The sequence below is a fragment of the Ambystoma mexicanum genome, chromosome 4p (genome assembly GCF_040938575.1).
Source record: "Ambystoma mexicanum isolate Mex_15411 chromosome 4p, UKY_AmexF1_1, whole genome shotgun sequence".
NCBI lineage: Eukaryota > Metazoa > Chordata > Amphibia > Caudata > Ambystomatidae > Ambystoma > Ambystoma mexicanum.
Window position 1 is genome coordinate 241,321,741 of NC_090927.1, and position 25,012 is coordinate 241,346,752.

The window sequence follows — 25,012 nt, forward strand, 5'->3', positions numbered from 1 at the left end:
CTATCTGTATCAATTTGTGATGAATATTGTCTCTATGATATGTGATGACATGTTTATCTTTAGTGTCTCTCACTATCACCAGCCCTGATGTGACAATATGTGCACTGATTCACAGCTAAAATGAGAAAGGCCCAACTGAGCGATAACAAGGGTAATCTAGCCAAGTTATAACAATTGTATGTGATGTACTGCCCAATCTCACATACTCAACCTTATTATTTTTCTGACCAAACCAAATGAGGCAATAAACCAACTCACAGGTCATGGACCTACTGCCAATCAATCACATATCAGTAGGCATGGCAATCCACGTATATCTGGATCACCACACCTGTTGACCCATACCTCTAATATACACTGAAGAAACGTACCTTTTTAAACAGGCCTATTCATACTAGGTTGTAATCATACCATACATTTCCACAACTTTGTATGCCAAACAATGTTTTTTATGGCCCAATAGTTGGATCACACTTTACATGTTTTACTAAAACCTTTGCTTATTAATATATTTTTTCATACTCTTTCTAACTTTTCTAAGTATTGAATCCTGCATATTTCTAGCGCCCCCAGTCGATCGCGTATAACACAACACTAGTCGCGTTTAATATTATACCGAAATGCTACTTGTAACTGTTTTTCAAACGCACATTTCTGTTACTTTCCAAGCACATAATGCTATTGAATTCTCTCAGATCTAATTCACAAATATCCAAACAATCACTCTTAGCTATGCATTTTTCTCACTGGTGCTTTAAGAAATCTCACAGTGCTGATGTAATCATTGCGCACAACCATCACGTGATGTCTGAATCCGGAGATCATGTGGATAATTCCCTGAACTATTTGTTTGATTATTTTGCCGGCGCCTGCGTTACTTTTCTTTGCGCACGTCAGGCGATGGCAGGATCGGGAGCTGGACAGACCCGTAATGACTGATGGTAAGTCAATTTAAGACATACTTCATATTGGCTCAGCATTTCTCTATACGGTTGCATATACTAAAACTCTAATGAATGCACCATGTGCTTTTCCAAGCTACGGACAATTTAATTTGTTCATGAGGGAAACCACGCCCATCTCTAACCCAACGTTTGTAACCAGCTACTATAGGTGAGTACACTATGTAGTGTAATAAGGCCATTGGGTTTTCTGCACCGCTTGCTACCGGCTATCCATAACTTTTTGAGATATTATCTTCTAATAGCACGTCACAGATTTATAGGGTTTTATATGCACAGCTTGGATGGTCCAGTACTCCTGTAGCCACATACAAGCCTCTCATATCAATCATCAGTTAACACCTTCTGCTTGATTATTGAACAGGCACAACTCGGATGTAATCAATGTTACACGTTTTCCTTTGAGACCCATTCACATATTCGCATGCCTTGCCTTTTCATTAACAATGCATCAAACTCAAACCACATTGACACAAGGGTTACTGATGCAACTTAATGTTGCGATCTGTCTATACTGAACGTATATCTTGGGGGAGTTTTCTAGCGCCAGATTTACGCAATCCAACAGCAATAAGAATATGACACTTCTCTGTGCCATTTGGCAAGGACACATGTGATCAGGGGTAAGGAACAGAGCTTATATACGGCAAGTATGCCATATATCTTTGGTATCCTGTTATGCTCAGTTTGGTTTTCTCTGGTGATAGTTACATCTTTGTTATAGACTAATTTTAACGTTAACAAGGTTTCTTTTTGCCATTCCTCTGTGCTTATAGGTTTGTGACTTCGATAGTACATATATTTCTGGTAAGGCTGAGAAGATAATGGCAACACAAATGTGTGTTTGAATGACACATAGTATGATATGGGTAATACCAATGTATGTCTCAAAAATACAGTAGATGGCAAAGTGTATTACTTGTTATTTTTACATATCATTTGTTTTATGGTTTCTTTTGTTTCCTCCCCTTCCCGTTTGTCTTCCTTTCTTTCCTGTTTTAATGATTTTTGGAACACAACATGGTCATACTCTCATCTGGATACATAATGTGGAATTTATTATTTTTTTTTTTGCTGTAATTCATACCAATATGTACAACTGTTTATGTTGATATAATATCTTTACTAGAGATTGAATAATTTGCCTTGAAAAAGACTGATGAGGTTGAAACACGTGTCGGCATTGGGATAAACACTGACATTTCAACTTACTTATGTTGATCAGTACTGTTATGTTATATTGCTTATTTCGCAAATAACAGCACATGTACATGGAACACATTTTTTATCTGTTTTGTCACACTGAGCAGGGGTAGCCTAGAGTTCAATAGTCTGCAGCTGATAACAGATTTGACACATCACTTGCTCACCTACTTCTCTGGCCACAGCGCCATCATACCTGGATTCCCCAAACTTATTTACCCCAAATCAAAACTAGCACTGTGGCAGGAATTCATGTGCCTCTTCCAGAGCATAGGGAAGCTAAAAGGGACTGTTGTGAAACTCCATATTGATGAATCTGTATGCCCTTTCCCTCAGCATCCAAGAAGAGTGGGGTTTCACCTGCAACAAACTGTGTCTCAGGAGCTACGTCAGCTGTTGCAATATAACATCATTGTGAAATCATTGGGCCCTACACCCTGGATATATTCTTTGGTGGTGGTGCCAAAAGACGCTGGTCATTTATGGCCCTGCATTGACATGAGGGTGGACAACACCGCAATACAACAGGAAAGATATCCCAGAACGAAGATAGAGGATATGATTGTCCAGCTAAACAATACCACTTAATCAAGAGTGGAGATTCTACAAGCTAGACCTCAATCAATATAAGAAAAAAACTTCCAGGACTGATTTATTGTCAAAGATTCTTTATTTGTGCTCTTGTAGCCCTTGGTGGATGGATTTGGCAACCGAGCTTTGCCTTTCTCAAATCTGGGCTATTTTTAATTGTCAACCAAAAGAGAAACAAATCACAAGAAATATAAAACATAGTTGATTTGTACATGTATACTAATCACAAAAAAACCCATATGTGGTTGGTGACTGGTATCATGATTTCAAAAGCAAAAGGAAAAAAGTAGAAAGAGTGAGAAAATAATGATTGTGTTAAATTATATATCGTCCGGTATACGGTTGTTAAGTGCATAAATTCAAGGTCCTTAATGTACAGAGTCTGGGTAAGTGCGGGTGAGGGACTGATGATAAGGGATGACTGGAAATCATAAACTGCTTATCATGCAAATCTGCCTGTATCCGAACGTTACCAAAGAAATCACTGATTTATACAAAGTGACTGAGTTTTCTTACCCAGTAGGTAATTTTGTCCAAGGTGCGTGGATGATTGTATCAAGTCATTCATAATTCTTTGGGCTCAATCCCACCTAAATGGTAAATAAACATAATTGTATATGTGGCTTGCTAAGTAATTACTTAAATAAACGCGATGATTGTTACTTCAAAGTAAAAAAAAAAACCTTTATGCCCTGCAGGCATGTTTTGGTATTGTTTTGACTAACAAATGTATCTTTTACTATTAAGAATACTGTGTGTGTCTTGTGCGGTATGTATTTGTTGTTACATGAGTTTTTAAGTAAAATAAAATAATTTCAAATGCGCATGAGTGCTGTTCATGTTATCCAGCGCGATCCCTAGAATCTATGATTAGCACTGTGGAGCACAAGCAAAACCATTGTGAACAAGAAAGTGGTGCCCCACTCGCCCAAAGTAGGGAAATCGAACCTCGACACATATTTGAAATATCAGCGCTGACTGCGGGAGCAGAAGGTCCTGTGGATGTATTTCAAATCAATGGCTCAAAGTTATCAATTAAGGTAAACTTTGCCTCTCCTTGGACCATTGTATCGGAGGACCCTTTCAAGAGTACTTTATCGAGAGATTTGCAGGAATTGTCGCCACCTCAATACAACCATGTGGCTACAATGGGAGTGAAAAAGAGTTACTAGGTACATTTCAAGGGCTCGTGGGTTATAAAGGTAGAGAATGAGTAGCTAACATTTTAGTGGCAAAGAAAGGATCATCCTTGCTAGGATGGGAAGAGCAAAGGAAAATAGGAGTTTGCATTCAAGCTAATGCACCCATTCCAGTGATGATAGTGTTGGGAAGGAGATGGTCCTAACCAGCCTCCCTCGTCCCAATTGGGGCAAATAAACTATGTGTGGGCCAAGGAGGGAGATACCCATACCACTGTGACTCACAGCTGCACCAAACAACATCAGCAATTAGATGAATAACACAGCACATGCCCCTGCCCGGAGACACCATTTTGTATCCGAGCAGATTGCTGCCCGATTGCTCTCGGGCAGCAGAGTTATTTGCTAGAATACTTAATATAATGGATAGTGGAGTGGATAGAAAGGTAAGAGAATGTGGTGTTTGTTTAGCGAGTGACAAGAGGAAAGCAGTGTGGGAGTGTCAATAGAAGAGGGCATTTGATGAAACCTCTAAAGTAAAGGAACGGGATTGGGTGATTGGACATTTTGTTCTTATAAAAAATCCCAGCTATGGCCTCAAATGTTTGGAAAGTACAGTTCTGGGTCCCAAAAGGATTGCGGCAATGAGAGATAGTGTGGTGATTGTTGATGGTGGGGAAGAGTGGTCGAAGGGTAGGCTGGTATTGAGTAAAGGACAGAGTGAAGTAGGGGGGAGTGATAGTGATGAAAGCAATAGTGATGGATAGGGAAGTGTAAGTAGTGATGGTCATGCTAGGAGTATTATGGTGATGGATGAGGGACGTGTTGGTGGAAGAGTCAGGAAATTTCCTGTCAATTTTAAGCATTTCCTTTGCATTTTATTGCACACTTGTGATATTGGTCAGTTCACGTATTCACTTATTAATTCGTTGCTTGTCATGCATTGTTAAGGGGTTTACTGTTGGGGTGTTCTGTGATTTTCTTTTATCATTAAGGGGGAAGATATGTTATGATGTGTGTGTTCTGTTGGGTTCCAGAATGACTAGTGGTTCTGGAACCTGGGGCAGTTGAAGGGGATCTTGGGGCTGGGGTGGCTGCTGCTCGCTGTACTTATTGTGTGGCATGAAACTTCGATCCATCACACAGCTGTGTTAATGTATATGATATTATTCATATGGTATTACCTCATCCGCTAATACTGTATGCCCCCAATGAAGGGTAATGTGCCTCCAAAATGCGGAATAACTAATGGGTCAGCATGACCCTGACTCATAAAGACGCTGCTCGTTACTGCATCATTACCGCTTGGCAATACGTTAATACATTTTAACGGTAATGCCGAAGAGAATAATACGAGAAACCAAATGAGGCCCTATGTCACGTGAGCCTAATAACTTTTGTGAATATTGCACATTAGATACATGACAAATATTTGAAAACAAAACATCTAGAATTGTGACACAGAAAGGTGCTTCTATATATTGCCAAACCCAATCACACCCACAATCTATTTTACTTGATCCTCAATATGAACTCTCTCCCTGTCCTAGGTTCAATTTACTATGATATCCTCACATAACCACCCTGCAGGAAAGGGCCACCAAATGCCTTGGTTTGTGGCCCAGAAAAAAAAAAGAGGAAACCAAATGTTCCAACTAGATTAATAATGTAATCACTTAGTGGGAGAGCCAAGCCAAACCTGCATTTTCAAATATGAATTCCCAAAATGTGAAAACTGATATTTTCCAATGAGAACATGTAAGTGCACGCTCCATTACCCAGGTGTGGCTCCGTAGATGAGGAGGCTGTCTCCGGGCCGAATTCCATGCAGGCTCCTGCTGCAGCAAACGTAGTTTTAAGTGAACGTTTCTCTCCTTTCTTTCTCTTTGTGTTTGACAAAAAAAGTCTGCCACTATGTCCAGTTTAAAAATTACAAAAAATGTTGTTTTCTATACATTGTATTGTTCTCGCTGTAATATTATGCATAGTTGATTAAATGCATTCGACTTCGAAGAGCCATGAGATTTATTCATCAAATCGTGCAGAGTGAAACGAGTGTCAAAGAACCGCACTGCAGTCGCTTTAGTAAGGAATAGTATGGATGGAATTCAGGCCTCTGATGGACAAAAAAAAAATCACAAAGCTGGGCTGGGCGCTGAAAGCAATTCAAATTTCGCCTCAACACCTCGGCCATTACGTCACCCCTCGCGCCACCTGACTTGCTCGAGGCTGCCCACCCACCCGCTCCTCCCCTCCCTGGCACCCAGTACAGCTGTACCCTCCTCTGTGCCCCTCTATATCCTACCACCCGCTGTTCTGTTGGTAGCTCTGTAAAGCGCCTGGTTATGCATATGTACTGTTGTATACCTTGTAAAGCGCTCTGTTGCTTCTAAAGCTAGGTCCACGCTCAATAAATACCATACCATAAATAATAATAGTAGTCTGCTGAGAGTTGCATTTTAAGAAAACAAAATGTATTCACATGTAACGTTTAAATGCAGTGTGCGTTCAAAGTGAGACATGTGCATTAGTCAGCACCACTAATTTCCTAAGATTATTGATGCTCGTTTGGAAACATGCTGAAGTGAAAGGCAAAGTGAGTCAAGTGACAGTTGGCAGGGTGTAACGCTGCTGTATCTCACTTAGTTTTGCTTGACTAGGAGTATCTTGCTACATTTCCTGGAATGCATGGCAGAACGGACCTCTGCGAATAAGAAGAAAGGTTCCCTTTGAGCACGCTGGGAATAAGCTGGGACCGCCGTGAACATTGCGAGCTCCGCTTCCAATGATACTCAAAAGCTCCAAAAACCGTGAAGCAGAGCGATGTGAGTCAAGTGACAGTGGGCAGTTAGCAGGAAGCAGTCGCAGTGTGGTCCGATCCAGCCGTAACTGCTGCAGCTACCTCCAACCTACTGCTCACCTTGCTCGCAGTAAGGAGATGTGTTATTCACGACAGAGCGGGTTACTCATCTCCAGATTAAACAGTAAGTAACTTTTAAAATATCTCTATTGGGGACAGAGTGCCGGTCGTAGCCCGCTACTGGTTTCACTAAAGTTAATGGCTTCTGGGAGACTGTGGGACTAGGCCCTTTGATCCCAGAGGTCCCGAATGAACCTCAATCCATCTCGAGCATTTGTCCCAATTAAAGAAGTTGCGCCCCCCAAACGTCTGTAAGCGCAACTTTATGATGAAAATTCAACAAATAAAGATGACCTTAAGCACTCAACCAAAGTTGAAGCTAAAGACAGCTCAGTTTTGGAAATTGGAGAGAACACAATCGCCACAACTTTTACCAACTCAAATGGCCTCATTACGAGGCAGTAGCCGTAACCGGTATCCATTATTTTCCAGCACCCGCTAATGGGCAATTATCGGGTCATGCCGAGTAATAAGGGACTCCCCATTCCCATTCAACCCCATAGGGCTCAATGGGAATGGGGAGGCTGGTGGCACCTGTACCATTAATAACGTGACCGGTGCTACCATCATGTTCTGGTCACAGGTGCCGGTACGGCCACCAGGTCAGACCTGGTGGCTGCAAGGACACCCCCAAGCAGAACTAGTATGGTGGTACGGTAGCAACGGTGCCGGTAGCGATACCAACACCGTTGTTGCTTTACCGCCATAGGTGTAATGAGGCCCAAAGACTCTAACTCCGTCCATTGGTGCTCCCTGATTGATGGAGAATAATGCAACAACCAACACTACCAATAACAATCCGCAACCAAACAAAACAATATCGATGGAAGGGACCCCAACCAAGAAGGTAGAAGCCCAATCTACTCTGCATTTAGAAAAAGATCAAAGTAAAGTATCAAAAAACAAAGAAACAAATGGAATTCTAATGCGGATAACACCTAAAATAGAATTAAACGATGCTAACCTGGATGAAGTCTTTACAGAGGCAGAGATCCCTGATCTGCCCATGTCTTCACCAAAGCAGGTTGACGCGTCCCTGCATAAGGAAAAAAATGAAACAGACGATCTTTGTAACTGCTGAACCCTGTCTCAGTATAACATCTTGCAAGAGTTCACAATGCGTGAAAGCTTTACTGAAGTGGCGGACCCTTTGAAAAAACTTTGAAATTTGGAGTTAGCCGCACGACTGGTCAAGGATCTTTCAATACTTGCAGAGAAAATTTCAACACAAAAGAGGAAGAGTCTAGCCTCCATCCAAAACAGGCTCTCAGAGATTGAAAGTCATATGTCAACTGAGGTACCATCAGCAGGACCCCTCCTTAGAGAAGCAACAATAGGTGACCCTCAAGTCTCACTTGAGCAACAGAAAGAAGAAAGGAAACCACATGAAATCAGCAATGTGACCCCTCCATTAAGACGATCGCTTAGGATGAGTCTGGAATCGACTAATGATATTCTATGGAATAACTCTAGTTGAAATGACTCAAGTAATACCTCTGACTCAAGCATAGCGGAGTGGAGTTGGGAACCTCAGAAAGAGAATTTAAACCTCCCTATAATGAACATTGACCCGTTGGAACTCCAGAGAACTAATATGGCCTCTATTTCACTTTCAATATCACCATTTTATAAATTATATGAAGCAATTCATGAGGCCTTGAGAGACCAAAGTACTCTGACTGCTATATTACAATCTAAATTATTGACAATTTAAAACTTAGCAGTAAAAGTGGAATCCCGTCTAGAAAAAGAAGCTGAATCTTCGGTGGTGTGGCAAAACCATCTACGTGATTAAGCTTGCAGAGAATCCTCTGACAAATCCATTTTAAAAGAAGCTATATTAGAAATGTGTTGATGGATGAGTGCTATGTAGAAAGGTGGGAAACCAAAAGAATCAACATCTATAGTAGACAACCTTGCTCCTGAACCGAAGAAATCTGAGACACCTGCAATAAGGGTAGATCTAACTCAGCCAGATCAATAAAACAGAACTTCAGGAAATATCTTTTCTATTTTCACAGAAAAAACCTAGTGAAAGGTAAAAGAGCTTGAGGACAATTACCAGAGAAAACAATAATAAAAGAAAAAAGAAAACAAAAAACCAAACAATACCGAAAAAGAAATACAAAGCTACTGGTTCAAGAGCTTTTCTTCTATCTACGAACTCCTCCCACGTTGGAAGTTGAACAACCCTCTAAGAGACCTAGGAAAGAACTAGCTACAGTGGTAGAGAATCTACCCCAATCTAGAAAGACTCAGTTACTCCTGAAGAGGAGACAGGCGGAGAAGATGACACATGCCTCAGTGATTTGGTAGAACTAATGAGCAAGATGAAGAAGATGCCCACAGGAATAATCTATCTGAAACTGAATGGGTACAAATTGAAGGTCTAGTGGTTAAGATATCAGAGGGGCCTGGAAAAAAAGACCTGCTTAAAAAGAAAACTAATGGCATACCATCTGTGAAAAAGCTGGAAGTGACTAGGGAATTTCTAACAATCGAGCAAAAGAGAAAAAAACTGAAGCAACAAAAAAGCCACAATTGATCCTAGCCCAGAAACCAAGAGGGAAACGCTCACTGGAGATTAGTTCTAAATTAAAAAAAGGTATTATCACTAATTTATTTGCATTAGTGAGATTATGTTTCCATAGGCCTCTTTTTGCTGATTCATGTACGCTCAGCAAAACTATTGTATTATATTCCACTCCCTTGGCTGGTTGCCTCCGAGGAATGACCCAGGGTTGCCCTCGTAAGCTTGCAATTTGAAGGGCACAGCGAAAACACACTTCAAGCCTGCGCCAAGTGAGACCAGAAATACCCAGTCTCTGAAGGTCAGCAGACCGATTCCTCACTGCATTTGTAAAGGCGATCTCTTCACCGCAGATCAGCAAATGTCCTCCCCTTAATTCTGTCAGAGCTCGTCCAGCAAAGCTCTGCTACATCCCCCAGGCTTACGTAGCCTGTCTTCAGATGTACTTCCCTCCAATCATAACAACAGAAAGTGTATTAGGTTGCCACCCCTGTTTCACAAACAATGGGATCTTCATACTGTAATAAATGTTTCTGTTTGATTTCCTGTTGCCTTTCCGTTCTTCACATTTCAGCGCAGCCAGAGAAAATCAGAGAAAAATGCACGTTTAAACTGAATCTCAGAACATGTCTTTCCTGCCTCCCTTTTCTACATGGAGAGCACATTATAATGTTATTTAGTTGGTGTTAGTATTTGTTAATTAAGTTAGTCAATTAGATAGCTGATGTGGTCTCCTGTGAATGAGGCATTTCAAATAAGAAAGAGAAAAAAAAAATCTATTTTGCTTTTAAATCTGTAACCTGTCTCCATTTGCATACCCATATGTTACACTGGCGACATATGGCTGGCTATATGTGTGCCACATTATAGCAAAAATGTGATCCCATGCAGTGGCGCTGTACTTCCAAACACAATAAATTATACTACATACCCTCCTTTTTCTGAGAATTTGGCAATGGTCCAAGCCACAATTGGAAGAAACCCAACCTGCTCCTTTTCTTCTTTTAAATCATAGCAATCCAACAAAATTAATATTCCATATGAAAAATGAAAAATGAAAAATCACTGTTCAACCATCTCAATATCAACATTCATCTCTGAGTCCATCGGTTCTTATAACATATTTCAGATATTTCTTCCCAACTGAAATGTCCATAGTCCAATGTCTTGCTTTTATACTTGAAGTCAATCATAAAACAATAAAATAAAATAAATAATTAAAATAAAGAATGAACATAACAGATTAAAATAATTAATTAAAATGATAAATATGTGGAACTCCATTCTCCAGGACACTTGATATGTCCCGACCAGCAACGTCACATCACTTGGTTCATTTGGGGCACTCTTCCATCCTGGCATTCTTGGATGTTTTTTTCATAGGAGACATCTCTTTTGGCATCTCGCTTACTTTGTCTTCACCTCCATCCGGAGGCAGGCATCATTTGATATTCATCCAGGGGACTCCAGGACTCCATTTTCTCCCGTGTCCTCTGGTCCCATGACATCTGACCCAAAATGTGTTAATCAAAAGTCTAAATCAAATAGAAAAGAAACAAATTAAGTACATAGCACAATACTAACTTCACCCTTTTGCCAAAAATAAAACATGCTTTGCAAGCCATTTCACCCTTTTCCTCTCGCCTTCTGAAATTAAGCACATGTTAGAGAGAAAACAAACATATATAAAACAGCATTTAACACATTTTAATTTGTAAAATAACTCCATTAGTTTCAGCCTCCATTTTATTTTTATATAAATCACATTTTTTTATATACATATATATATATATATATGTCACAGTATTTGTGTTCTATCACAATAATCAATCACATCTATTTTTATTTCTCTGTCATTGCCCTATGACTAACCTCATTAATTTACTTTTATGTATTTAAGGGACTCTATCTGTTTCTACACGCTCAAGTCTCCTTACCTCATGTTTAGGATGCCATGGCTTGATTTGATTTACATGAACAAATTGTTCTGTTGCTGTTCCACCTTCAGTTTTCAAAATTTTTTACACTACGGGAGATATCTTATCTGTAATTCAAAATGGCCCCTGCCAGGCTGCCAGAAATTTAGAATGTTTCTGTTTACTTTTCCCAAAATTAAATTTATACACCTGATCCCCCACACAATACTCTTTCACTGATGTCTTTTTATCATAATATGACTTTGCACTGTCAGCAGCTCTTTCTAGATTTCACTGTACAAAAGCAAATGCATGTTGTAAATGCTTCCTCAGTTCATCCATGTATTAATGAACTGTAGCTGCGCTCACAAGTGTCTGCTCATGTCTTCTATATAGCAGGTATTGCGGCAACACCATTTTCCTACCTGTCAAAACCTCATGGGGGCTAATACCTGTTTCTTTGGCAGGAGTTGATCTGAGTGCCATCAAAACTAAATGTAAATGTAAATACCAACTGGAACCTGCTTCTGCTACAAACTTCTTTAATATGTCCACAACAGACCTATTACAGCGTTCAACTCCCCCAGAAGAAGCAGCTCGATATGCAATGTGTAATTTTCTTTTCACTCCCAGTATTTGTCATACCTTACTCATTAAAGCGCTTGTGAAATGACTGCCCCTGTCTGATTCTATTCTTTGTGGTAACCCAAATCTTGAAAACACATGATTCACCAGTAATGTAGCTGCTGTTTGCGCACTACAATCTGGTGCAGGAATACACTCAATCCATTTTGACATCAAACACACCCACTCAAAATATAACGGTTCCCCCTGCTCGACCTCTTTACAGGCCCTACATAGTCTATTTGCAAATCTGACCATGGAAGAGTTAAGCCTCTTTTCATTAATGGGGCTCTATGCATTGGTGAAGCAGGTTTAAATTGGGCACATACTAGACATCCTCTAGTGTATAATTCCACATCTTGGGACATATGTGGCCAGTAAGCATAATCTTTCAGTATCTCCAATGTTTTTTGTGAACCTCTGTGGCCTGCAGTTATTGCATCATGTGCATGGTGTAGCATTAGCCATCTAAATGAAAGGGGTACCACCCACTGTATTTGTCCTGTTATGGATTCCCTAATCATGAGCCCATCCTGTAGTCTAATTCGTTTTTTATTCTTTAATAGCACTCTTAACTCTTCTTTTCCCACGCAATCATTTTCTGTTAAAGGGTTTTGTTCAGGGTCTATTAAATGATTATAATATATTCCCAAAATTAGATCATCCTTTTGTGCCTTAATCAGATCTTGATCTGGTGTATCGTAACTCCATTGTACTACTGGTTCATCCACCTCTTTTGGCGCTTTAGAGCGTGTTACTGCATCAATTTGTATTTCACCAAGTAAATGTTCAATAGGTAGCAACTCTCCCATCACAGCCCCAATTTTAGCCAGGTGATCTGCCTTATCATCCCCTTCTTATCCTCTCCTGGAGTTTTTAAATGTCCACAAATTTTTCTCCAGTATATTGTCAAATCATTCTCTGACATCAATTTGTCTATGGCTTGTATCATTCTTCCATGTTTAAGGGGCTTCTTGTTGTATGTAACCATGCCTCTTGCTTTCCAGCCAGGTAAATATTCCACAAAACTATTCCGTGCATAATCAGAATCAATTATTTTCAACTGCAGTAGCAATTGCTTTATAAATGGCTGCAAATTCCACTACTTGACTGCTCCTAGCTCCAATTCTCATCCCTATACTGGGGATGCCTTCACATTTCAACCAGACATTTCCTATTCCTGCCACTAATTGTTTATTACTGTCATTTTCAATGTGAAAAGCACAACCATCAACATATACAGTTGGGAAATCCTGGCATGTCTTTTCATCAAAAGCTTTGTGTGGTGATTGCCCAAATTCCTGTAAACTAGATTCCACTTCTACTTCGTTTGATACATGTTCAGCTGCACAGTCATGTAGATCTGCCAAACCTTGAGCAACTGGGCTCTTTTTATTTTGGCCATATCTCACTTCTACAGGAAAAGCCTGTAATGCCATTATCCATGAAGTCATTCTGGACTTTGCTAGGTTACCTGACCTAATTCTTTTACTCTCTAAAAACTGCAAAGGTTGATGATTTGTCTCAATAATGACCTTTTCTCCCTGAACGATTGGGCGGAAATGTTGTAGCGCCCACACAGTGGTCAAACGGGCCATTTCACATTCACTGAATTTAATTTCAACTTGGGAAAATGCCTTACTTGCATAGGCAACGGTTTTGTGATTCAAATCATGTTTTTGTGATAACACTGCTGACATACAATGCTCAGAGAAACCTATTTCTATAAAGAAATCCCTATCCTTTATGGGGTATGCTAAACATGGTGCCTTTGCAAGACATTCCTTTAATTTTAGCCACTGTCTCAGACTGCTCTTTTTCCCATTTCCAGGGTGTATTCAGCTTTAGCAGTTTAGTCAATGGTTGAGTAATTTCAGCATAATTTTCAATGAATTTCCTGTTATAGCCTGTCATTGCTAATAAACTTTTTACCCCTTTCACATTTTTAGGGTTTTTTAATTTTTGTATGGCCTCTATTTTCTTCTTTTGTGGATTTATTCTATGTTCAGTCACCTCATGGCCTGGAAAATTAACTTTTTTCTTGCACCATTGTGCTTTCTGTAAAGATACTTTGCTACTGCTTTCTGCAATTGTCCAAGAACATGTCTTATTTCATCAAAATGGTTTTTCAAGCTCTCATTTTTTATCAGTACATCATCCACATAAAATATGGTACCTCTTTCCGCTGCATCAGGCATGGCCTTTCTCAAAAATATTCCAAATTCACTCCCACTATTGACATACCCAAATGGAACTCTAACCCATGCGTATTGAGTCTTATCAAATGAAAAGGAAAATAAATTCTGAATCTCCTCTGCCAATGGCACGCACCAATATCCAGAGGTAAGGTCTAACGTGGTAAACACTTTTGAACCATGTACCTGAGCTAGGCCTTGATCAATGAATGGCAGTGGCCATCTGGATACTGGCACTCTTTTATTTAATTCTCTCAAATCTGCAGATAGCCGCCATTGACCATTTGGCTTTAACACACCTAAAACAGGTGTTTTGGATGTGCTATGAATGGGCCTGATGATTCCCCGAGACTCCAAATTTTGAATTATCTCTGCCAATGACTCTAAACATACCAGTGGTAATCTATACTGGCGCACAAATACTGGACTTCTACTACACCCTTCCGGTAGCTGGCCACATGTAAATTAGTTAGACCACAATCATAAGCATCTTTTCCAAATACATCTTAAAACTCCATAAATATCTTCCTCAATTCATTTCTATCTTCATCGCTGTCGCATGCATCTGCTGATAAAATCTGCTCATCCACCATTTTTGAAAATTCTTGAAAATCTTCCAGTAGAGGAATCTCTGTGCTTTCCTCTAACTGTGTGGCTGTGTCTCTCTGTAAAGCTGCCACGTTTAAATATTTTGGCACATCAGCTTCCACTTCAATGGGATGATTTTCTGTTTCATTTTCATTTAAGTTAAATGTTATGCAATCCTCTTGATGACAGCACACTGGGCCTCATTACGACTCAGGCGGTAAGGGTTTTACGGCGGCGTAAACAGCGCCGACCCTTACCACCTGAGTACGAGGTCCCTTAGCACCATGCTTTTAGCAGGTGTTAAAATCCATGGCGCTAAGGCACCATGGAGTTAATTACGCCACCGTAATTTACGGTGGCGTAATTAACGCCTTCCCCACTCCCATTATGCCGTATGGGGCAAAAATGGGAATGGGGAAGGGTAAATGGGGATTGGGGACTTACTGCCCCGCCAACCTCGGAATGGGGCGGTAAGTCCGCCAACCACCATGGCGTAAACGTAGTTTACGCCATGGTGGTAAAGTCACGGCCCAGGCGGTAACTTACCGCCTGGGACGTAATGAGGCCCACTGTCTCATTTGAAGCAAAAGGGTACACAGAATGAATTTTAAATATTCCTTTGGGCTGCGAATCAAGGTATTCTGGCAACGCACCATTGGTGTCTACATACTTTTCAGGTATATTTCCAATCACCATGTTATTTAGATCTGCAGCATAATGTGATTTTTGTATGGCCATTCCTAATGAGGAGTTTTCTTCTAAATGAATATATTGACAACCTTTATTATCCACCATAATTTCTACAGACCCTTCACCAATATCTATCAATGGAATGTATTCATAATCCAGGCCTTGCTGTTTTATGGATTCATTCAAGCACACACATGCATCAGAGTCTTCCATCTGCTGTCCATTTTTTGCATTTCAGTGATTTTGTAACCTGTTTGGTGAATGCATGGATAATAGTATCCTTCCTCAGCTGTAATTCAATTGTATATGGGACAAGTTGTGCGCAATGATAAGCCCTTCTTTTGTCTACAAATGCAGCTGCCGGGCCACCTAGGCGTGACCATATTCTTTGATAAAGGAAATCTAATACCATACACATTCTGTGCATTATATCATTGCCCATGTAACAGTCATTTTGTGTCCCACTCACTATCCAAACATTATGGTGAATTTTTTTTGTCCAATACTAATTTTCAGCATGCATCTGCCTGCAATTCAGTTTTCAAAGTCTGGACTATCCAAACCAGAGACATATTCGTTTTTGATTCTAAATTTCGGGATCTCCTCCCTCTCCATTATTTTTTGCAACAATTTCTCATTAATGAAACTCCTTTCCAGTTCAAGTGCTAAAATGGCTTTTATTGTTTTAGAATAGTCATTTATACCAATGTGAACCCATGGTTGCTCATCTTCCATGTGTATTTCAGCAAGAGTGGTGATGTGTTTTTCTGTATTTGTTTTAGGAGCAGTATTCTGTTTGCATGTTTTCTCTTCTAAATAAAAATGTAATCATCTATGGCAGTTTACCACTTTTTCCTTGGGTCCAAGTATATTTGTACAGATTGTTTCTCATCTTCACTCTGCATTTTGTCTTGACACATTAAGATAACAGTGACGCTAGGTATACAGCTATTCTGGAGATATACCTCCACTGCATCATTTGTTTTGGCAACAGTGTGACATTCATTAATATTGCTGTTTTGTGATTTTAGATTCTTAGGTCTCAATGGTTTTTTGGTTAAGGACCACAATACTCCATTCACCCCATCTATGAGAGGAGACAATCTCTTCAGGCAATCTGTTCCCATCAGAAATGGAATTTCACAAATAGATGTGATCAATACCTCTTGTTTCATTCTGTGTTTTCCTATCTTTATGTCAATCTCGGTGACACCTATAATAGGTACCTCCTCCCCGTTACAATTATGCACCAGACCTTGATTTTCCTTCACTGTGATCTGATTCTGTGGGGATCTCCCTTCATTGATACTCTTTACCAATTCTTTAGACATAATTGTGGCCTGTGCGCCAGTGTCAATCATTGCAAATGTATTGCATTTTTCTTCTGAAGTGATGGGAGCATAATACTTGTCTTCAACTTCCTCTAACACACATAAGAAATGTGAATTCTTACTGATTTCAGGGTTCGGGCTCGCCTTTCTCAGGCCTTTATCACTTTTGGCTAAGCACATTGGTAAATGGAAAGAGATTTTTCTCTCCTTTTTGGCCATTTCTGTGTGAGAGACTTTATTCATTTCCCCATGTTCAGAGGTTTTTTGGAGTGTGGCCACTGTTCGCCCATTTATCCGGGTATCATTACAATCCTCCAACTGAACATGTGTAACAACATCACTTGGCAATTTGTCATTGTCTAACTCTGTGCATTTGTGGTTATTCGGTATGGTGAAGTCCTTTTAACTTCTTCAAAAATATGTGTCTCAAAGAATTCTTCAGGTGATTGACCTGTACCCTCCTTTTGAGTATTTCTTTTTTCTGCCTGTGTTTGGTCATTGTTTTGATTGCCCAGGGAAAGAGTTATAGCATCCCCACTTACTCCCTGTTCATTGATATTCCCCATGCATGAGTCATCTTTCTCAAATCTGTCTCTTTGTTCTTTTGGAATTTCAGGTTTTCCTTTTTCATTTGCACAAATCTCCAATGTTTGATTTAGCTCTAGGTTAAACCCTATCTCTCTTTTAGGTGTATTGGCAATTTCTGTCACATGTTCATTTACTGGTGCTTTCACCTTTAAATCATTAAGCATCTCAGAGTCATTATGCATAATTACATCAGAGCAATCTGTCTTTTTGGCACTGCAGGTATTACAAGCACTTAGTCACTTTTCAGAAGCCATCCGATCATTGCTATGTCCTTCTGCCCCCTCCTTTGATGACTGTTTTGTGCTCTACAGAACTTTCCTATTTGTTCAGCTAACATTTTCACTTGGGCCTCGAGACACTGGAATCTTTTCATCTCTCTAGAATCCTCTCTCTGTGGCCTAGATCGATATTGGCTGTTTTCCCCCTGATTGGATCTATTCTGATAACTCTCAGGGGAATGATTTCTATTGGGATTGTTCCTGAACTCTTGATTCCTATGTGGAGGGGAGCACGGTGCACCCATCCTTTGATTGTAGTCCCCTGATGGTGGTGATTCATTGTATTGACTTGGGGCATAATTCATATTCTGCCTCATTTCCTGTCTCCCATTTTGTGGGTACTGTCCCCTATGCTGATTCCCATTATCAATAAAACGATCCACATATCGGGGTCTGTCCTGATTACCATATATCATGGTATTAGGATCAAGTCTACTGTGTGTCCCCAATGTCTGGTAGGGACCATTATTTCTTTGATCCTGTCCTTGTCTCTGATTATTATTCATACCTGAAATATCAGGCCGGTATCCTGCCAGGGGCCTGTCTCCATAGTATCTAGGGCTAATGTAGGTCTCCCTATTACTAGGATCATGTGATTGAAACATTGGTGCAGGGTGAGATGACCTTTGTTGATGATTACCCCTTTGTTCAGGTGCCAAATTATTTTTACCTGGACTTTGAGCAGACTCAAGGGACATTTTGGCTGACCTTTTTTCCATCCCTGTTGCTCAGGGTTCTTTAGATTTAGGTCTAGTATCTTTCATTTTATCACTTTCTCTACCCTGACAATATAGTACCTCATATAGTTTTGTGCTTTGGTGTACAATCCATTCAAGGGACTTGTCACAGTAAAATTCACTGACCAATTGTGATATAATGTCTTTCTGTAGCCCATAGAAGTAAGCAGTTTTAAAATCATTAGAATTGCGGTCAAAAGATACATCAAATCGAGAAAATGTTCTTTTTAAGGATTATAAAAACTGGCGAGGGGATGTATTAGGTCCAGCAGTGATCGCGTAAGCAACTTTCTTTGCCTCCTACAATGACTGGAAGGGAGAAAAATGACACCTAATCTCTTTTTCAAACTCTGCCCACGTCATATTCTGCTGCTCATTCAATCCCCTTATGATACTAGCCGTGGGAGCATCTAAAGTTAAATGAAAATACTGCCTGTATTGTCCCTTAGGTATCTGGAGGGCTTTAACAATGTCTTGAACCGCTTCTAAATGATCCTCTATGCAGCATTCCCCTCCCTTTTTAAATGGTTTGATCAAGGCTTTGATGGATTTCAGTATCTTTATGGGGCTACTTGTTGCAATGCATGGAATTGCGCTACTTGGTGAGTCAACCCTGGTTCCAGGTGTATGGGATTGGTGGCGGCCCCCACTGGGAGTATCAAATCCCCCAAGGGTGCTGCAACCAAGTTCAGTCACCAGCCCAGTCACTAGGGCACTAGCTCTTTGGGTAGAAATAGAATCAACCTCAACTCCATTGAATGTGGTGCGCTGCCGTCTATCCTGGGACCTGGGAATGCACATTTGTTGTACCAAATCCTTACACTTCTTAAGGAGCCTGTCTGCCTTGTTTTGCAAGTAATTGTTTTCAACCCTTATTTTATTAATTCCCTCCTGCATGTCGCACATTTGCATTTGGCATTCATTGAATTCTTTGTTTCTCTTGTCTTGTTCTTGAAGCATTTTAACCATTTCCTGTTCTGCATTTTGGAGATCACTTTCTTTTTCAAAAAGTTCTTTTTGTAAGACCTGCATCTCATATTTATCATGTCTAATGTGGTCCACTAATGCTTTTAAGTGTACCAATTCTTCTTCACTGTCCTCAAAATGTTTCTTGCTTTTGGACAATTGAATATCAAAATCTCTGCATTTTAACTGCATGTCGTTTCGACATCCTTCTAATTCTGCTCTTAACATTTCCTCCTTTTTACTTGCCCCATCTAGGTCAGCTTTTAACCTGTTAATCAGCTTGAGATCATTTTCTTGCATTCGCAGGGACCTATTCAAAATAAACCAGATCTTGGCGCATAGCTGTATCAAACAATCTTTCTCTGCATGTTTATCGGCTGCATTTAACAACCTTAGAAGGCAGACCTGAATTATGCTGCCTTCTGCAAAAATATTGTCTAGTTTTTCTTTCTGCACTTCACCATGAATGCGGTCATGCCATTCTGTGGCACTGTTTGATGACCACGTCCCATGTGCATATAACTTTGCCTCTAAATATTGCACTAGTTCTGAGAATGTGGCTTCCATTTGAGACATTCCGAAATTCGTTTTTAGTAACACACTGCTATTATGAAATGGTTTCCCTTTAATGTACAGATGGTTTTGTGAGACACACTTGCCACGCCCAGTAGGTGCTCTATGATCACTTTCCCGGCCTGCAACGCACCATAAATATGTAGGGTATTTTGTGTAGATTTGGGGCCTGGTGGTATTTTCTTACTGCCATAATTAATAGTAATTTGGCAATGACTACTCCTTGCATTTAGATTGGGTTTTGCCTTATTACTTTCAGGGGCCATTCCTTATTTCAGTATACAGAATGAATTGATGGTATACATTTTGTTGGTGGTATTTTGGTGAGCATAATTTTCTGTTTTATTTGTAGCCCCAATATACAAAACCCCTTCTTTTTGCTTAGACTGTTCGTGTGATCACTAGAGGCCTCAGACCTGCATTCACAGATACCACAATTTTCACATATAGCATTCTCAATCCCCTGTGGTATTATCATTAATTTGTTTACATTAGTGAGATTATGTTTCTATAGGCCTCTTTTTGCTGATTCATGTACGCTCAGCAAGAACTATTGTATTATATTCCACTCAGAAAACACACACACATACACTGAGTGGAATGATGCACACAGCTATTTATAATTGCTAATGGCATTGCTTAATCTGTATGGGAGACTTGGCACATGTATTTACACAGACTGAGTGTTATAACAATTTTGTTTCAAAATAATACATTACCATTCTGGTGAAACAGTCCTTTCTGAAATAAACAGAAGAGAAACAAATGCAATAATACAACGAATTTCACATTATATTTGCAACAAGAAAAACAAAAGTTACATCAACAGGACAGCAGTTGCATTGCAAAATTATAACGTGGCAGTTAAACACAGGAATTCCCTATTGCTATCTTTCCTGCCCGAGAAACACTTCATCCACGCGGCAAACCCTCAATTTACTTTTGATAATTACCAGCTATTTGTAGCTCTCCCACAAGCAAACTCCCTTGGCTGGTTGCCTCCGAGGAATGACCCAGGGTTGCCCTCGTAAGCTTGCAATTTGAAGGGCACGGCGAAAACACAGTTTTGAAGCCTGCGCCAAGTGAGACCAGAAATAACCAGTCTCTGAAGGTCAGCAGCCCGATTCCTCACAGCATTTGTAAAGGCGATCTCTTCACCGCAGCTCAGCAAATGTCCTCCCCTTAATTCTGTCAGAGCTCGTCCAGCAAACCTCTGTTACATCCCCCAGGCTTACGTAGCCTGTCTTCAGATATACTTCCTTCCAATCATATTAACAGAAAGTGTATTAGGTTGCCACCCCTGTTTCACAAACAATGGGATCTTCATACTGTAATAACTGGTTCTGTTTGATTTCCTGGTGTCTTTCCATCCTTCACATTTCAACGCAGCCATAGAAAATCAGAGAAAAATGCACGTTTAAACTGAATCTCAGAACATGTTTTTCCTGCCTCCCTTTTCTACATTGGTGTTAGTATTTGTTAATTAAGTTAGTCAATTAGATAGCTAATATGGTCTCCTGTGAATGAGGCATTTCAAATAAGAAAGAGAAAAGAAAATTCTATTATGCTTTTAAATCTGTAACCTGTCTCCATTTGCATACCCACTGGCGACATATGGCTGGCTATATGTGTGCCACATTATAGCAAAAATGTGATCCCATGCAGTGGCGCTGTACTTCAAAACACAATAAATTATACTACAGCACTGGTAACATTTTGGTTGAGTTGTGCTCCGAATCAACACAATGCAGGTGGGCAACCCGCAAGTCACAGATGGGTCAAGGTAAGAATGGGGCAAGTGAGGTTTGGTGGAACTCGACACGGTGCACCCTTTTATTCATGGTTGTTACATTTTACACTGGATCTATTGCAACTGCTCTTTGCTGCCTTCATTCAGTATGTTTGTAATAGGATCATGCCATGTGAACTGCATATGTGGTCCATACATCTGGTTCATCATGCTTGTAAGCGACTTCAATTCAACACTACAGCTAAGTCAATGCCTAGTCTGGGATGCTGATGGAAGCCCTTATTGATGTATTTTTATGTCCAGTTTGTTTACTCTGGATGACAACCCTTATATAACACCCCTCTCTCAGAATCCCCCTGACCCCGCTGAGCCAAGAAGTAGGTTTGTTTTGCAAATTTAAAAGGTTTATTTGAAAATTAAACAATATATATCTATCACACTTTTATAGTAAATTAATATTTGATAGCACACTTGTGAGGATGATAGTGATCAACAATGGATAATGTTACAGTGGTACACTCTTTTTGATGGCTTAGAAGTGATATAGAGAGGATAAAGTAGCTGAGAATGCTTTTATGGCTTCAAGTACAATGCAATTATGAATGAAAATGCAGTACAGAAAATAAACTTGATATGATTTCAACCAAAACAATGCAATCACTTTTCCCCCTGGTAGCAATTCACTCCCCCCCCTTTATGCAATGTAAAGAGATGGAAGAAAAGCACACAGTTTCAGGAATGCAATCAAATATAATTCAGTTCCCCCCTAGCAAGCTTAGAGGAAAACAGGTAGGAGTTTGAAACACAGGCAATATACTTTGATGTGGTATGCAAAGAAGTGAGAAATATGCTAAAATGATTTTAATTCCCTCTAGAGGTTCAGGGTGGGTGACAGCTACTTTGTATAAGTTCAGGATCACTTTAGCAATGCTCTATGAATGATTGTCAGGTTGCAAACGAATTTCAGCAAAGGAAAGCAAGGACAAATCTTTTTACACGTGGCTGAAATTAAGCAAAATGTCAAATCACGGCAAATTTAGTAGCGTGCGTCGAGCGCAATTACGGAGGGAGAGGGAGCAAGTCACTTTAGAGCTTGTTGGAAAGCTTAGAATCTGAGCTTCAAAATAAAAGTGAAATCTCGCTTCTATCACAAACGGTTCCGGAGATACGGCCGATTTAGTAAAGGTAGTTTTTCGGATTTTAAATTTTAAAGCTCAGAATGACAGATAACAGTTTTCAGGTTTAAAGATGACAGAATGACACGATTCTAGGAGGCAGTTCTAAATAGGTTAAAATAGTTTGGATTAGATTATTTTAAACTAAGAGATTGGTTTTGGCACAGTGCTAGCTGGGTACTCACACTAGATTTTGGACAGGAATGCGACTTCGTCACGGATCGGGTCGACCGGTTGGACTGGACTCCTGGCGGTTCTCTCGCCATAGACGATCTCTGCCTGGTTCTGCTCATAGCGATCTGGGTCAGCTCTGCTAGCGGCGCTGCACAGCGGTCTGGATCTCTGGTTCTGACAAAAGTTCTCGGCAAAAATTCAAACAGCTCGCCCGGCTGTTGAATAGTTTGCAAATGATTTGGAGGCCTGCTGAAAAAGGATTCAGCTTGTGGATTCAGGCCTCTCTGCTACAAATTCTGGAGTTAATTTCTGGTCTCTGGAGATTGATGGATTTGAAGTCTGAAGTCAAAAATGCTCCGCAGAAAATGGAAATTGAGTGTCTCTACCTGTCCCAGCAGTCTCTTTTTATGTGTTTAGAAAGTGGGTGGGTCGGCTAATTCTGCATGCCCAACCCTCTAAACTTATCATTGGCCAGTTCCTCCTCTCTTCCATGATTGGGGAGCTGGGTAGTGAGTCATCTTTATGGCTTACAGAAAGACACTCCCCTTGTCAATGTGCACAAATCTATTTCTGATCCAAATACATATTTCCCAGATACACAATTAGTTGAAATTACATGTACATATTACAGATTCCTTATGGTCCATGCTTGTCCGACTCTGATCTTCCTGGGGGCTTGAATTAAAAAATGACAACTTAATTTCGTTTTTAATTGGATTACCAATGTTAAATCTGTATCAGAAATTACACCAATGTACACCCTCCGTCTACACACATTCCAGTAATTTACTAGGTTTCTAGCATAAACCCGGTGTCTGTAATATCAATAAATAGCGGGGTTTTGCCTCAGAACATGGTACAAAGTTTAATCAAGTCTTGAATTGTGGGTACATTTCTGAGATTGAGGTTCTCCAAATTGCACATTTTTGTAAGCTTAATACAATATTTTAGAAGCATTTAACTTAAACATATATTTGCTGCAATATGATTCCACAAAAGTGTCTGGGTCCCTTCCCCCAGAAACTTGGGAGTACTACATGTCTCTCCTCTCCCAGGCAGGGCTCTATTTACAGTCCACACTGAAAATCAACATACCCCATTCAAGGGAGAGAGTCTATTGTGTCGGCTGAGGTCAGCAGGCCAGGGGGCCTCTCTGCATTTGGTTAGCATGTCCATGTGATCTCCTGGGCTGTTGTGTGGGTCTCTGAGGTGAGAAGATTTCCCAGCCTCTTGGCCTGTTAATGCAATCAGATTGTCTCTGGGAACAGCAGGTGGTTAAGAGTTTTAATTACCCAGCGGGCCTTTGAAGTTTCCAGCTGTCTCAGGAGGCTGATTAGCTTCTGAAGTAGCAATTCTCCTGTCAGAGTTTAGACCGCTAGCACCGGTTTGTGGACAAAGCTGGTACTGCACCCATTTTTGGGATCTTTCTTGAATGAATGCATTTCAATAGGGTGGTCTTTTGCTTGATAGCATAGGATCCTTGCTTAACATTGTTTTTGATGGCATCCTTACAGTAGAGTGGTGATGTGGAACCCCCCACAAGAAGGTTGTATCTTTAGAGTGGTCTTGTGCCCATGATTTTAGCAACTTTTTGACAACAATAAAAACGGATTTTGAACAGAACCACCTTTCTTTGCACTGGCGGGTGGCAGATTAGGTGACCATTTTGGTGTGTGCAAACTGCGCATTTCTCCTGGATTCTGGCGTGAATGTGGGCGGCGACAGCTTATCCCCACATCTACCCAGTCTATTGATTCAACATGGGTCAAAACCCTTGACAAGCCCCCCCGCCCGTCTGCGCTTTGATTTCGAATCGAGGGGGAGTCGGGTGCAAAGGATGTTTTTGATCCACGCGCTGGTATGTCAGCATCATCTTCTTCCAATTCCGTAGATGGCACAGTTCAGCATCTTTTCCTCCATCCGGTTGGATCGATCGGTTCTCCTCGTCGGTCCTGATGGGAATATTGAGCGGTAGCCCGGGCCCCTCGGATCTTTGCTCCTGGTCCCCAGTCGTCCTCCTTAGTCAGTCTCCATGGTTTCATCTCTCCTAGGATGATAAAGCAAAAGCGGCAATACCTATTC

The 25,012-nt window shown here is 40.4% G+C and overlaps 1 long non-coding RNA gene across 1 annotated transcript in view; it reads left to right on the top strand.

The window, feature by feature from the left end:
- The first annotated feature begins 877 nt into the window (after window positions 1–877).
- LOC138452575 (uncharacterized) overlaps window positions 878–25,012 on the top strand; it is a 186,777-nt gene continuing 162,642 nt past the window's right edge. Inside the window, exon 1 of the long non-coding RNA XR_011260227.1 lies at window positions 878–941. This is a non-coding gene — a long non-coding RNA (uncharacterized lncRNA). The remainder of the gene's footprint in view (window positions 942–25,012) is intronic.